The sequence below is a fragment of the Lagenorhynchus albirostris genome, chromosome 2, assembly GCF_949774975.1.
Source record: "Lagenorhynchus albirostris chromosome 2, mLagAlb1.1, whole genome shotgun sequence".
Lineage (NCBI taxonomy): Eukaryota > Metazoa > Chordata > Mammalia > Artiodactyla > Delphinidae > Lagenorhynchus > Lagenorhynchus albirostris.
The window spans coordinates 9,103,908-9,118,023 of record NC_083096.1 but is presented as its reverse complement, the minus strand read 5'-3'; the positions used below and the strand labels follow the sequence as shown (position 1 = coordinate 9,118,023).

The 14,116-nt window shown below is 38.7% G+C and overlaps 1 long non-coding RNA gene across 1 annotated transcript in view; it reads right to left on the bottom strand.

Moving 5' to 3' along the window:
• The window catches only part of LOC132515665 (uncharacterized), a 170,784-nt gene that overhangs the window by 84,755 nt on the left and 71,913 nt on the right, over window positions 1-14,116 (bottom strand). Inside the window, exon 2 of the long non-coding RNA XR_009539160.1 lies at window positions 3,043-3,158. This is a non-coding gene — a long non-coding RNA (uncharacterized LOC132515665). The remainder of the gene's footprint in view (window positions 1-3,042; window positions 3,159-14,116) is intronic.

Below are 14,116 nucleotides of genomic sequence, written 5' to 3'. Positions count from 1 at the left end.
ACTATACATAGAGAATCCTAAAGATGCTACCAGAAAACTACTAGAACTAATCAATGAATTTGGTAAAGTAGCAGGATACAAAATTAATGCACAGAAATCTCTGGCATTCCTATACACTAATGATGAAAAACCTGAAAGTGAAATCAAGAAAACATTCCCATTTACCACTGCAACAAAAACAATAAAATATCTAGGAATAAACCTACCGAAGGAGACAAAAGACCTGTATGCAGAAAATTATAAGACACTGATGAAAGAAATTAAAGATGATACAAATAGATGGAGAGATACACCATGTTCTTGGATTGGAAGAATCAACATTGTGAAAATGACTCTACTACCCAAAGCAATCTACAGATTCAATGCAATCCCTATCAAACTACCACTGGCATTTTTCACAGAACTAGAACAAAAAATTTCACAATTTGTATAGAAACACAAAAGACCCCGAATAGCCAAAGCAATCTTGAGAATGAAAAACGGAGCTGGAGGAATCAGGCTCCCTGACTTCAGACTATACTACAAAGCTACATTAATCAAGACAGTATGGTACTGGCACAAAAACAGAAAGATAGATCAATGGAACAGGATAGAAGGCCCAGAGATAAACCCATGCTCATATGGTCACCTTACCTTTGATAAAGGAGGCAGGAATGTACAGTGGAGAAAGGACAGCCTCTTCAATAAGTGGTGCTGGGAAAATTGGACAGGTGCCTGTAAAAGTATAAGATTAGATCACTCCCTAACACCATACACAAAAATAAGCTCAAAATGGATTAAAGACCTAAATGTAAGGCCAGAAACTATCAAACTCTTAGAGGAAAACATAGGCAGAACACTCTGTGACATAAATCACAGCAAGATGCTTTTTGACCCACCTCCTAGAGAAATAGAAATAAAAACAAAAATAAACAAATGGGACCTAATGAAACTTCAAAGCTTTTACACAGCAAAGGAAACCATACACAAGATGAAAAGACAACCCTCAGAATGGGAGAAAATATTTGCAGATGAAGCAACTGACAAAGGATTAATCTCCAAAATTTATAAGCAGCTCATGAAGCTCAATAACAAAAAAACAAACAACCCAATCCAAAAATGGGCAGAGGACCTAAATAGACATTTCTCCAAAGAAGATATACAGACTGCCAACAAACACATGAAAGAATGCTCAACATCATTAATCATTAGAGAAATGCAAATCAAAACTACAATGAGATATCATCTCATACCAGTCAGAATGGCCATCATCAAAAAATCTAGAAACAATAATTGCCAGAGAAGTTGTGCATAAAAGGGAACACTCTTGCACTGCTGGTGGGAATGTGAATTGGTACAGCCACTATAGAGAACAGTATGGAGGTTCCTTAAAAAACTACAAATAGAACTACCATATGTCCCAGCAATCCCACTACTGGGCACATACCCTGAGAAAACCATAATTCAAAAAGAGTCATGTACCAAAATGTTCATTGAAGCTCTATTTACAATAGCCCGGAGATGGAAACAACCTAAGTGTCCATCATCGGATGAATGGATAAAAAAGATGTGGCACATATATACAATGGAATATACTCAGCCATAAAAAGAAACGAAATTGATCTATTTGTAATGAGGTGGATAGACCTAGAGTCTGTCATACAGAGTGAAGTAAGTCAGAAAGAAAAAGACAAATACCATATGCTAACACATATATATGGAATTTAAGGGGAAAAAATGTCATGAAGAATCTAGGGGTAAGACAGGAATAAAGACACAGACCTACTAGAGAATGGACTTGAGGATATGCGGAGGGGGAAGGGTAAGCTGTGACAAAGCGAGAGAGAGGCATGGACATATATACACTACCAAACGTAAAACAGATAGCTAGTGGGAAGCAGCCGCATAGCACAGTGAGATCAGCTCGGTGCTTTGTGACCGCCTGGAGGGGTGGGATAGGGAGGGTGGGAGGGAGGGAGACGCAAGAGGGAAGAGATATGGGAACATATGTATATGTATAACTGATTCACTTTGTTATAAAGCAGAAACTAACACACCATTGTAAAGCAATTATACTCCAATAAAGATGTAAAACAAACAAACAAACAAAACCTCAGAGAAAAAAATAACATACTAATGATTCAAATTCTCGTTGTAAGCTCATCATTATATTTGCAGTAACAATAATGATGGTTTATTGCGTTTTCCTCTGTGGATATTGTGCTAAGTGTTTGAATACATTATTCATTCATTCAACAAATAGTCTCAGAGCTCCTTCTGAATGCCAGCCTGGTTCTCAGGTGAGAACCTGAGATGCACCAACAAACCTAGCAGAAGACTTGGCTGCCCACATGGAGCTTACACTGTCTTGTGTGACAAAACAGTAACCAAATAAAGAATATCACATCAGATTACGACAAGTGCTACAAAGAAAGGAAAAGAAACCAATACGATAGAGAGCAGCAGAGGCAGGATGGGGACAGCTGGAGACAGCCGTCAGGGGAGCTTCTCTGCAAAGTTCATATGGTCCCTGCTCCCGACAGCCCTAACCGAGGCTGGGACTCCAAGGCTTTGCGAAGTTAAATAACTTTTTCAGTGCCTCTCGGCTAGAACCAAGATTTTTCTGACTCTCATACCTTAACCACGATAAGTACAGCCTCCCACAAACAAGCTAAATGGCAAGTAAATGCACAATAACCTAATATAGTAAAATACATATTCAAATGTAAAGTGCTATTACCTACACAGACAGTTTTAATATGGAAATGGTCACTATTATAGCTACTGCTAGTTACTGCTGCTAATAAGCTCGTACAGACTGGTTTAAATCATTGCTGATGCTTAGGTTTCTGCTAGAAAGAATTACCAGGCAACTGATTGAGGTAATGATGCCCAAGTTCCAATAATAAGATGAAACCTCTTCTCTTTAGTTAGCAAATACACTGTTGACTCCAGGAACTGAAACACACATATTGAGTAGTCAGCTTATGTTTATGAAAATGATGCAGGGGGAGACAGGAGAGGAACCAAGCCTGTCGAGAGGTTGGAGGTCATGGTACTTACCATGCAGCATCCCACACTGTCACCGCTGTCCTGGATGACAAATGAGCAGGAGGTCCAGGCTCAGCACCATGGCCATGGCCAGTCAGTACTAACGGCTAAATCTTCAGATTGAGAGCCTGGAGGAAAGGTGTGGGCAGAGAATGAAAATGTCATTAGAAACACTAAAAGCCAAAGAAAAAAAGTGCTGAAAGAATCTAGAATCAATGGCCAAAAATTTAGAGAAAATAATGTAGGAAATCATGAGGGTATTTTAGTTTTTTTCACAAGCAGCATCTTTGTCATCTGAGGTCATTTTTAAAAAATCTATCAGCCATACATGCAGCAGCATTTGCCACTTTCTGAAGACACCACGCAACATCTGGCACCTACCACTGTCATGGTCAGTTTTGCTTAAAATTAGGAACCAGTCACTTAGGGCTTAGATCCTTTATCTAAGTATAAAGAAATGTGTTTATAGAAAGGATTTGACCAGTGGTGTTTTCAAATTTTAACACTTTATCGGTAGAATGCCTTAGAAAGAATAAATCATTTTCAAAAATCAATAAAGTCTTAGTAGTTTTCTGGTAGCATCTTTGGGATGCTCTACATATATTATCATGTCATCTGCAAACAGTGACAGCTTTACTTCTTCTCTGATTTGGATTCCTTTTATTTCTTTTTCTTCTCTGATTGCTGTGGCTAAAACTTCCAAAACTATGTTGAATAAGAGTGGTGAGAGTGGGCAACCTTGTCTTGTTCCTGATCTTGGTGGAAATGGTTTCAGTTTTTCACCACTGAGGACGATGTTGGCTGTGGGTTTGTCATATATGGCCTTTATTATGTTGAGGAAAGTTCCCTCTATGCCTACTTTCGGCAGGGTTTTTATCATAAATGGGTGCTGGATTTTGTCAAAAGCTTTCTCTGCATCTATTGAGATGATCATATGGTTTTTCTCCTTCAATTTGTTAATATGGTGTACAACGTTGATTGATTTGCGTATACTGAAGAATCCTTGCATTCGTGGAATACACCCCAGTTGATCATGGTGTATGATCCTTTTAATGTGCTGTTGGATTCTGTTTGCTAGTATTTTGTTGAGGATTTTTGCATCAATGAATTTGGTAAAGTAGCAGGATACAAAATTAATGCACAGAAATCTCTGGCATTCCTATACACTAATGATGAAAAATCTGAAAGTGAAATCAAGAAAACACTCCCATTTACCATTGCAACAAAAAGAATAAAATATCTAGAAATAAACCTACCTAAGGAGACAAAAGACCTGTATGCAGAAAATTATAAGACACTGATGAAAGAAATTAAAGATGATACAAATAGATGGAGAGATACACCATGTTCTTGGATTGGAAGAATCAACATTGTGAAAATGACTCTACTACCCAAAACAATCTACAGATTCAATGCAATCCCTATCAAACTACCACTGGCATTTTTCACAGAACTAGAACAAAAAATTTCACAATTTGTATAGAAACACAAAAGACCCCGAACAGCCAAAGCAATCTTGAGAATGAAAAACGGAGCTGGAGGAATCAGGCTCCCTGACTTCAGACTATACTACAAAGCTATAGTAATTAAGACAGTATGGTACTGGCACAAAAACAGAAAGATAGATCAATGGAACAGGATAGAAAGCCCAGAGATAAACCCATGCACTTATGGTCACCTTATCTTTGATAAAGGAGGCAAGAATATACAGTGGAGAAAAGACAGCCTCTTCAATAAGTGGTGCTGGGAAAACTGGGCAGGTACATATAAAAGTATGAGATTAGATCACTCCCTAACACTATACACAAAAATAATCTCAAAATGGATTAAAGACCTAAATGTAAGGCCAGAAACTATCAAACTCTTAGAGGAAAACATAGGCAGAACACTCTGTGACATCAATCACAGCAAGATCCTTTTTGACCCACCTCCTAGAGAAATGGAAATAAAAACAAAAATAAACAAATGGGACCTAATGACACTTCAAAGCTTTTGCACAGCAACGGAAACCATAAACAAGATGGGATACAAGAGAAAAATAAAATGAAATACATAGGGGAAACAGAAGAAGCAGTATTGTAAACGCAAAGAGCAGTGGCCTCAGATGACAATCGCTACAAGGGAGGAGGGGGAAATGAAGAAATAAGCCGCATGCAGAAGTGCTATGAGAGTAAATAAGCAGTGCTTATAATGATAAACACCCTTCATTAGAGAGCTTCCATTCTTAATAAGGAAAGGAAACTTTTCAATACAAGAATGGAATCTGCCAGATCTAATAAACATACTTAGTTCATACTTAGTTTGAAACTTATCCTGTAAAAGGAATGGTATATAGAAAGAGGTGGGAAAACCTACTGGATAATTTAACTTCTTGACAGGACTACAGCTCATCTTGCTGCTTCTAATTAATAATGTATTTAGCTATATTATTAGACACTTAGATGTGTTTTTCTGGCAGCAACGGTAACTGAGTTCTTTCTCACAGGCCTTTGCTAGTGAGAAGAATAATAAAAGACAGTTAAGGTAAATATAGTCTGCTTTCATGCTGTAAGCATGGGCTGTCTGATAACACCCCAGCCCTTTGGTGATTTATACACAAGTTACATCCCAAGTAACTAATCCTAAAATTAGACTGTACGTGCTAGCTCAATTTTTATGTCTCAGTGTGGCAGTTTGTTTCTAGAGTTGCCACAAATGAATGTTACTATTAGCTTAAAGCTTTGGTAAAACGTGTCATCAATGCTTATTCTTTGAGAAGAGGAAAAAGAAAAAAAGATACTGAGGTTCTGTTCCCAGAAAAAAAAAAACTTGGAAGCTACTAGGTGCCAGGCACTGTGACAGTCATTTTACATTTCTTATCTCATTTAAGTCTCACAATAAATGTGCAAAGAAGTTATTATTAACTACATTTTAACCTTGAGAAAACTAAGCTTCAGAGAGATTAAAAACTTGTCCAAGTTCACTCAAGGAACCAAGAAACCAAGCCAGGACTAAAACTAAGAACTTTCTGACTCTGAAATAACCGCTCTTCCCATAAATCAAATGAGATTTTGCTGATTAATGACCAAAACTGCAACTTCTTTCAGTCACATGCTTAAAATTAGCCTCTGAAATTGAGGAGACTCTTTTGTGACTAATGACTGATTTTCTTAATAAATCTCAAAAGAGATATTGTCATCATTCAAATTGTATTGTAAGGATGGTCACAGTCATCATCCTAAACACAGACAAGTTAGAAAGTTCTTTCTATGCAATATGCAACAGTTATTGATACGTGCAATCTGATGCACATTCTAAGAAAAAAAAACATGGAGACTTAATTTTAAAAGATATTACTGTTTTCAGTAATTCCCTATCTTTCCAAAGGCAAGGAAATTGTTCAGAAAAACTGAACTGAATAATCTGAAGTTTTTGAAATGAGCACCCGTTCAGAAAACAGGACGATGTTCAGAAATCATCACTGCCCTTCTCGCTTGCTAGACTTCTGTGGAGCAGTCTCTCACCCACTGCAGCGTCACCAATCATCTACCCCCCGTCTGAGATCTCCACCTGAACTCCAGACAGGAACTGTGCAATGGCACCACACTTCAGAACCCCCATGTACACTCACCCTCTTTGTCAGTTATTGCACTAAAGATGTAATACATTATCATCACCCATGTTCAGTAACTGTGAAAAGTGGGTGGTCTGAATCCCATTTTTCAGATGACGAACCTGTTACTTACCTGAAGTCATAAACCTAACAACTGATGGAGCCAGGCAGCAATCCAAGCCCAGGTCTTTCTGATTCCAAGGCTGATTCTTGTCCCTCTCGCCCTGACTGCCTCTCTGTATAACTTCCAGTTCCCACTCGTGGGTCCAGAGCTCTCCTGATCTTTTCTGTGTCTATAACTGAATGCCACTTTTCCTCCTTATAATTCATCTGTTTTCTTTTTCTCCTGGATTCTTTATGAGGATGAAAGGTGTCGCTTACCAGCTGTAATATATTTGTACGTTCACTTGTCTACCTCTTCCGCTAAATTCTCAGTTACCTTTGTGTGCCTACAACCCGTCGGAGAGCCTGGCAAGAAGTTTGGCACATTTAACATATAAGTATTTGCTTGGTAAATGATGCTCTCCAGTCACCTTAGCCGGAACCCCGGAGGTCATCCAAGACTCATTCCTCTCCTGCCCCCGAGACCAGTACGAATCAAGTCTCATCCGTTCTACTTTAAACGTCTCATGAAGCTGTCTTCAGTTTTCCACCGTGACTGCCTTGGTTATGGTTTCCGTTCCCACCTCTTGCTTGGATTACCACAGTTCTCTTCTGAATGATGGAAACACCCTTCTCTCTGAGGTGATTCTCGCCAAAAACACTGTCTACCAAATGCGAGCCGGTTCTTCAGTAACTCCCCACCGCCTCTACCATGATGTATGTCTCTTCAGAGCTCTGACCCTGCAAACCGCTCTCATCTCGCCCTTCACTGGCTCTCGCGTGCTCTCTCTCTCTACCCCCCACACCTCCCATATGAACTGTACTGTCCAGCCATTACACACTGCTTATAAGCCCCTTAAACCTATGTGCTTTTTCTCCACTGCGTGGCTTCTTGCACAAGAAATGCCCGTTATCCATTTATTTACCTCATACATTTCTAATTAAAAGGCCAGTCAAAGGTTAATAATTTGTCATCCCTTTAAAGGGACAGTCTTCATGCCTGCTGGATGAAGATGGCAGAGCAGGAGGATCCTGAGCTCACCTGTCCCCAGGGACACACCTGAGCTCACCTGTCCCCAGGGACACACCTGAGCTCACCTGTCCCCAGGGTCACACCTGAGCTCACCTACCCCCAGGGACACACCAACCTACAACCACATACACAACAACTCTCTTTGAGAACAGCCTGAAGACGAACAGGACAGATGTTCTACAACTAAGGATATAAAGAAAAGCCCACATGGAGATGGGAAGAAAGGGAAGAGATGCAGGCTTTCACAGCCCACACCCCGGGTGTAGTGGCCCACAGGCAGGAGGGACATCACAACCACGGATGCCCCCTGAGAAGCAAGGGGTCCGTGCCTCACACTGGGCTCCCCAACTCAGGGGACCTGCACAGGGAAGATGAGCCCCATAACGTCAGACGTTGAAAGCCGGTGGGACTTACATCTGGGAGAGCCAGAGAGCTGTGGGAAACCGGGACTCCGCTCGTGAAGGGCTCGTGCACAGACTCACTCTCACTGCGTCTCAGCACAGATGAAGCAACTTGGAAAGTGCCTGGGTTATATGAGAAGGAGATTTGTTGACTAATATTAGGGCCTGTGCTGGAGGGACAGGGATCTGGTAAAACTTCCTTCAGGGACAGAAGCGCTGGCGCGTGCCATTTTGTTATGCTCTGTTTCTACCTACCTGGCCTGGCACTGGCAGGTGCCACTTCTGTCACTTGCTATCATCTCGGCTAAAACCATGCACCCACCCTGGTGTTCTCCTGAGGACCAGCCCCGCTACCAGGCCCATCCCAGCTGGCCCTTCCAAAGCAGCTCCCAGCCCCCCCGCTCCCCGCCTGGCAAGTGGCCTGTGTCAGCATCAGTGGCCCCCCTAAAGCAGTTCCTGCTCCAGGGAGCCAGCCCACAGCCACAGCATGTTCACAACAGCCACCGCAAGGCCTCAGGGCCAGTCACACGGGGGGCCAGCCCCACACATCAGCATGCCCACAGCAGTTGTGTGCAGACCTCTCAGCCAGCTGGCCAGCCCTGCCCACCAGCACGCCTGCAGCAATCACAGCCCAACCACAGCAAAAGGGCACACACAGTCCACACAGGAGATACACCTGGAGCACCTGGCTCTGGTGACCAGGGGGGATTGTGCCACTGGGTACCGCAAGACACCTTCTACGTAAGGCTACTCTTTAAAGACTGGGAGATATATACCTCACATGCCTAATACATAGAAACAAACACAAAGAGTTAGGCAAAATGAGAAGACAAAGTAATACCTTCCAAACAAAAGAACAAGACAAAACCTCAGAAAAGGAACTAAACGAAATGGAGATACAAAATTTACCAGGTAAAGAGTCCAAAGAAATATTCATAAAGATACTCGTTGAACTTTGGAGAAGAATGGATGAACTCAGTGAGAACTTCAGCAAAGAGACAGAAAATATAAAAAACCAATCAGAGCTGAAGAATACAATAGCCGAAATGAAAAACATACTACAGGGAATCAGCAGCAGATTTGAGGATGCAGAAGAACAGATCAGCAATCTAGAAGACAGGGTAATGGAAATTAACCAACTGGAACAGCAAAAAAAGAATTCAAAAAAATGAGGATAGTTTAAGGGCCCCCTAGGACAACATCAAGTGTGCTAACATTCGCATGATAGGGGTCCCAGAAGGAGAAGAGAAAAAGAAACAATGACAGAAGACCTACCTATCTGAAGATAATGGCTGAAAACTTTCCTAACCTGGTGAAGAAAACAGTCATCCAAATCCAGGAAGCTACAAAAAAGAAAAAGTTACAGGTGAAAATCTCTGAGGAACACAGATGCAAAAATCCTCAACACAATACTAGCATGCCAAATTCAACAATATATTAAAAGGATTATTCACCATGATCAAGTGATATTCATTCCAGGGATGCAAGGATGATTCAATATCTGCAAATCAGTCAATGTGATACACCACATTAACAAAATGAAAAATAAAAATCATATGATTGTATCAATAGATGCAGAAAAAGCATTTGACAAAATTCAACACCCATTCATGATTTAAAAAAAAACTCTTAACAAATTAGGCATAGAAGGAACATATCTCAACATAATAAAACCTATATACAACAATCCTACAGCTAGCGTCATACTCAATGGTGAAAGGTTGAAAGCATTTCCTCTAAGATCAGGAACTAGATGAGGATGCCCACTATTGCCACTTTTATTAAACATTGTATTGGAAGTCCTAACCACAGCAATCAGAAAAGAAAAGAGATAACAGGCATTCAGATTGGAAAGGAAGAAGTAAAACTGCAACTATTTGCAGATGACATGATACTATATACAGAAAACACCCAAAGACTCCACCAAAAATCTATTAGAACTAATAAATAAATTAGTAAAGTGGCAGGACCAAAATAAATATACATAAATCTGTTGCAATTCTATACACTAATAACAAAACTATCAGAAAGAGAAATTAAGAAAACAATCCCGTGTACTATTTCATAAAAAAGAAAAAAATACCTAGGAATAAACTGAGCCAAGAAGGTAAAAGAGCTATACTCTGGGAACTGTAAAACACTGATAAAAGAAAGTGAAAACAACACAAACAAATGGAAAGATATATTGTACTAGTGAATTAGAAGCATTAATATCGTTAAGATGTCCCCAAGCAATCTAAAGACCCAATGAAATACCTGTCAAAATACCAATGGCATTTTTCACAGAATTGGAACAAATAATTCAAAATTTTGTACTGAACAACAGACCCTGAATAGCCAAAGAAATTTTAAGAAAGAAGAAAAAAGCTCGAGGTATCATGGTCTCTGATTTCAAACTATACTACAAAAGTATAGCAATTAAAACTGTATGATACTGGCACAAAAACAGAAACATAGATCAATGGAAACAACAGAATAGGGAGCCCAGAAAACCCATGAATATATGGTTAATTGATGTATGACAAAGGAGCCAAGAATACACAGGGGGGAAAAGAGAGTCTCTTCAATAAATGGCAGTGGGAAAACTGAAAAGCTACATGCAAAAGAATGAAACTGGACCACTTTCTTATACCACATACAAAAATAAACTAAAAATGGATTAAAGCCTTGATGTTGAGACCTGAAACCATAAAACTCCTAGAAGAAAACACTGGCAGTATGCTCTTTGATATCAGTCTTGGAAATATTTTGTTTGGATCTGTCTCCTCAGGCAAAGGAAACAAAAGCAAAAATTAAAAAATGGGACTACATCAAACCAAAAAGCTTTTGCACCATGAAGGGAACCATCAATAAAATGAAAAGGCAACCTTCTGAATGGGAGAAGATACTGGCAAATGATGTATTCGGTAAAGGGTTAATATCCAAAATATACAAAGAACTCACACAACTCAGTATAAAAAACAGTAAACAATCTGATTACAAAATAGGCAGAGGATATGAATAGACATCTTTCCAAAGAAGACATGAAGATGGCCAAAAGACACACGAAAAGATGCTCAACATCACTAATCATCAGGGAAATGCAAATCAAAACCATAATGAGATACCACTTTACACCTGTCAGAATGGCTATTATCAAAAAGACAAATAACAACAAATAACAAGTGTTGACGAGGATGTGGATAAAAGAGAATCCTCCTGCGCTGCTGGTGGGAATGTAAATTGGTGTAGCCTCTATGGAAAACAGTATGGAGATTCCTCAAAAAATTTTAAAAAACCTGCCATATGACCCAGCAATTCCACTTCTGGGTATTTATCCAAAGAAAACAAAAAGACTAATTTGAAAAGATAAATGCACTCTTATGTTCACTGCAGGACTATTTACAGTAGCCAAGATATGGAAGCAACTTAAGTGCTTAAAAGTGGATAAAGAAGATGTGGTATATATATATATATATATAAAAACAATGGAATATTACTCAGCCGTAAAAAAGAAAGATATCTTGCCATTTGAGACATGGATGAACCTAGAGGGTATTATGCCAAGCGAAATAAGTCAGACAGAGAAAGACAAATACCATACAATTCCACTTACATGTGGAGTCTAAAAAACAAAACAAAACAGAAACAGACTCAGATACAGAGAGCAAACTAGTGGCTGCCAGAGGGGCGGGGTGTGGGAAGTTGGATGAAACAGGTGAAGGGATTAAAAAGTACAAACTTCCAGTTATAAAATAAATAAGTCACGAGGATGTAAGGTACAGCATAGGGAATATAGTCAATAATATTGTAATAACTTTGTATGGTGACAGATGGTTACTAGACTTATCGTTATGATCAATATGTAATAGATATAAATGTAGAATCACTATGTTGTTTACCTGAAATTAATATAATATTTTGTGTCAGCTATACTTCAATAAAAATGATAGAAATGGAAAATAAAGTGATAGTCTTCAAACATGTGATCCTTTTGCACAAAACTTCTAATCATTAAAATATGTACACCTAATTTTACAGGTTCAAAATATGGAAATTTATTGCCTGCATTAAATATCACCAGTTATTTTATCTTTTCTGTTATCGTTCTTGTATTTCAGTCGATCTGACCTTCATTAGTAGGTAGCATTTGTAGCAGAAAAATAATATATGAGATATTAACCAAGATTTTTCATCTGTGCGTGGGGGGGATGGGTGAGAGGGGTGAAGGGGTCAAAAGGTATAAACTTCCAGGTATAAAATGAGGAAGTCACGGGGATGTAATGTACAGTATGGTGACTATGGTCAACAATACTTTACAGTATATTTGAAAGCTGCTAAGAGAATAAATCTTATAGGTTCTCATCACAAGAAAAAAAAATTTTGTCCCTACATGTGGTAATGGACGTTAAGTAGACTTACTGTGGTGATCATTTCACGATATAAACAAATATCAAATCTTTATATTGTACACCTGAAACTAATGTTATATGTCAACTGCATCTCAATTTTTAAAAACACATTTTTACTTTCATGTTCTCCTATTTTGTCGGCAGCAAACAGCAGCAGCTCAAGGAAGCAGAAAGAGCACAAAAAGCAAATGGTCAAAGTCTTGGCCTTTGAGTTCCACAATAAAGACCTGAAACTTGTAGTGATGCCAAAGATCTTAAAAGATTGTTATTTGCAAGCACAGACTTTTCCTACTTTCAAAGGCTGTCTTGAAAACCCAAGCATAATGTTTATGCTGTTAGAAAAATAAATAAAGGGGTCTCTAATAAGGAGGTCTCTAATAGAATCACTCTTTCCTGAAATTTTCCAAACTTTTTGTCTTTAGCATGGAAAATTTTAATTCAAGTTTATGTCTTATAGTTATATCTATTCCCTTCGATTTCTAGTTTTTATACTTTATTTTGCCAATAGAACTTTAGCAAACAACTCATCAGAAAAATCTGCTTTACTTTGACTGAAATCTTAGCTCTCTTATAAATACTGTTTCCATAAACACACTTGGGTCTTCTCGGTTCCACACTTTTCCCTGTTATATTTCACCGGCGTGAAATATCTGCCCCTTTTCTCTTGGCTTTAAATAAATCCTGTGCCTCCCTCAATATCCAGTTTAAATCCCACTATGTTTTCCCAAAGTCCTTCATGATCACCCCTGGCTAGAAAGCCATCTGTCTCTCACCTCTGAATGCCCACAGCAACCATTATCAATGAAATCCATGGGCCGTAAATCTTGTGCCATTTTGCCATCATTTTTATCTTTATTGAACTACTTCTTAAAATTTTTATTATCATATTCTTTTCAAGAATAGTACTCTTATTTCTGCAACTACAGTATAAATTTTTGGAGGGAAGTAAATATGTTTTCCACCTTTATATCCACCAGAGACCACATCAGTGGGTTGAAAGGCATAAATGCTAAAAGCACATTTGATATGGTATTTTATCTTTGGTGATGATGATTATAGTAACAACAATAACAGTAATAATAATAATAATTTATTAAGCATCTACTATGTGCCGGGTGCTACACAAATCACTTCATGTGGATTATCTCATTTAACTCTCACATAAACTTATGAATTTCGTTCCATTATTACCTTTATTGTTTAGCAGATAAGACAGACTTGGGTCCTGAGAAGTGTTAAGTCATTTGCTCTAAGCCACACAGCTAGAAGTGGAAAAACCGTAACTTAGTTTAATCTTCAATGTTAAATTTCTAGTTGTAGGAATCCACATCTAGGACTTCCTCAGATGGACAACATTTTATTATCTGTTTTTTGATGTCATGGTTTGAGGAAATGTATTCTTTATTAAAAGCCAATCTCCATTCCAGTATCTAGATCATCTGAGAGCAAATGGGAAAGCTCTCTGCAATGGTCTCCAGAAGTAAGAAGTGGATGGTGTTAAGGGTGCTTCATGGCTTTAATGAAGTGACATAAATTTTCAGGGAAAACAACAGTAAATCACATTAAT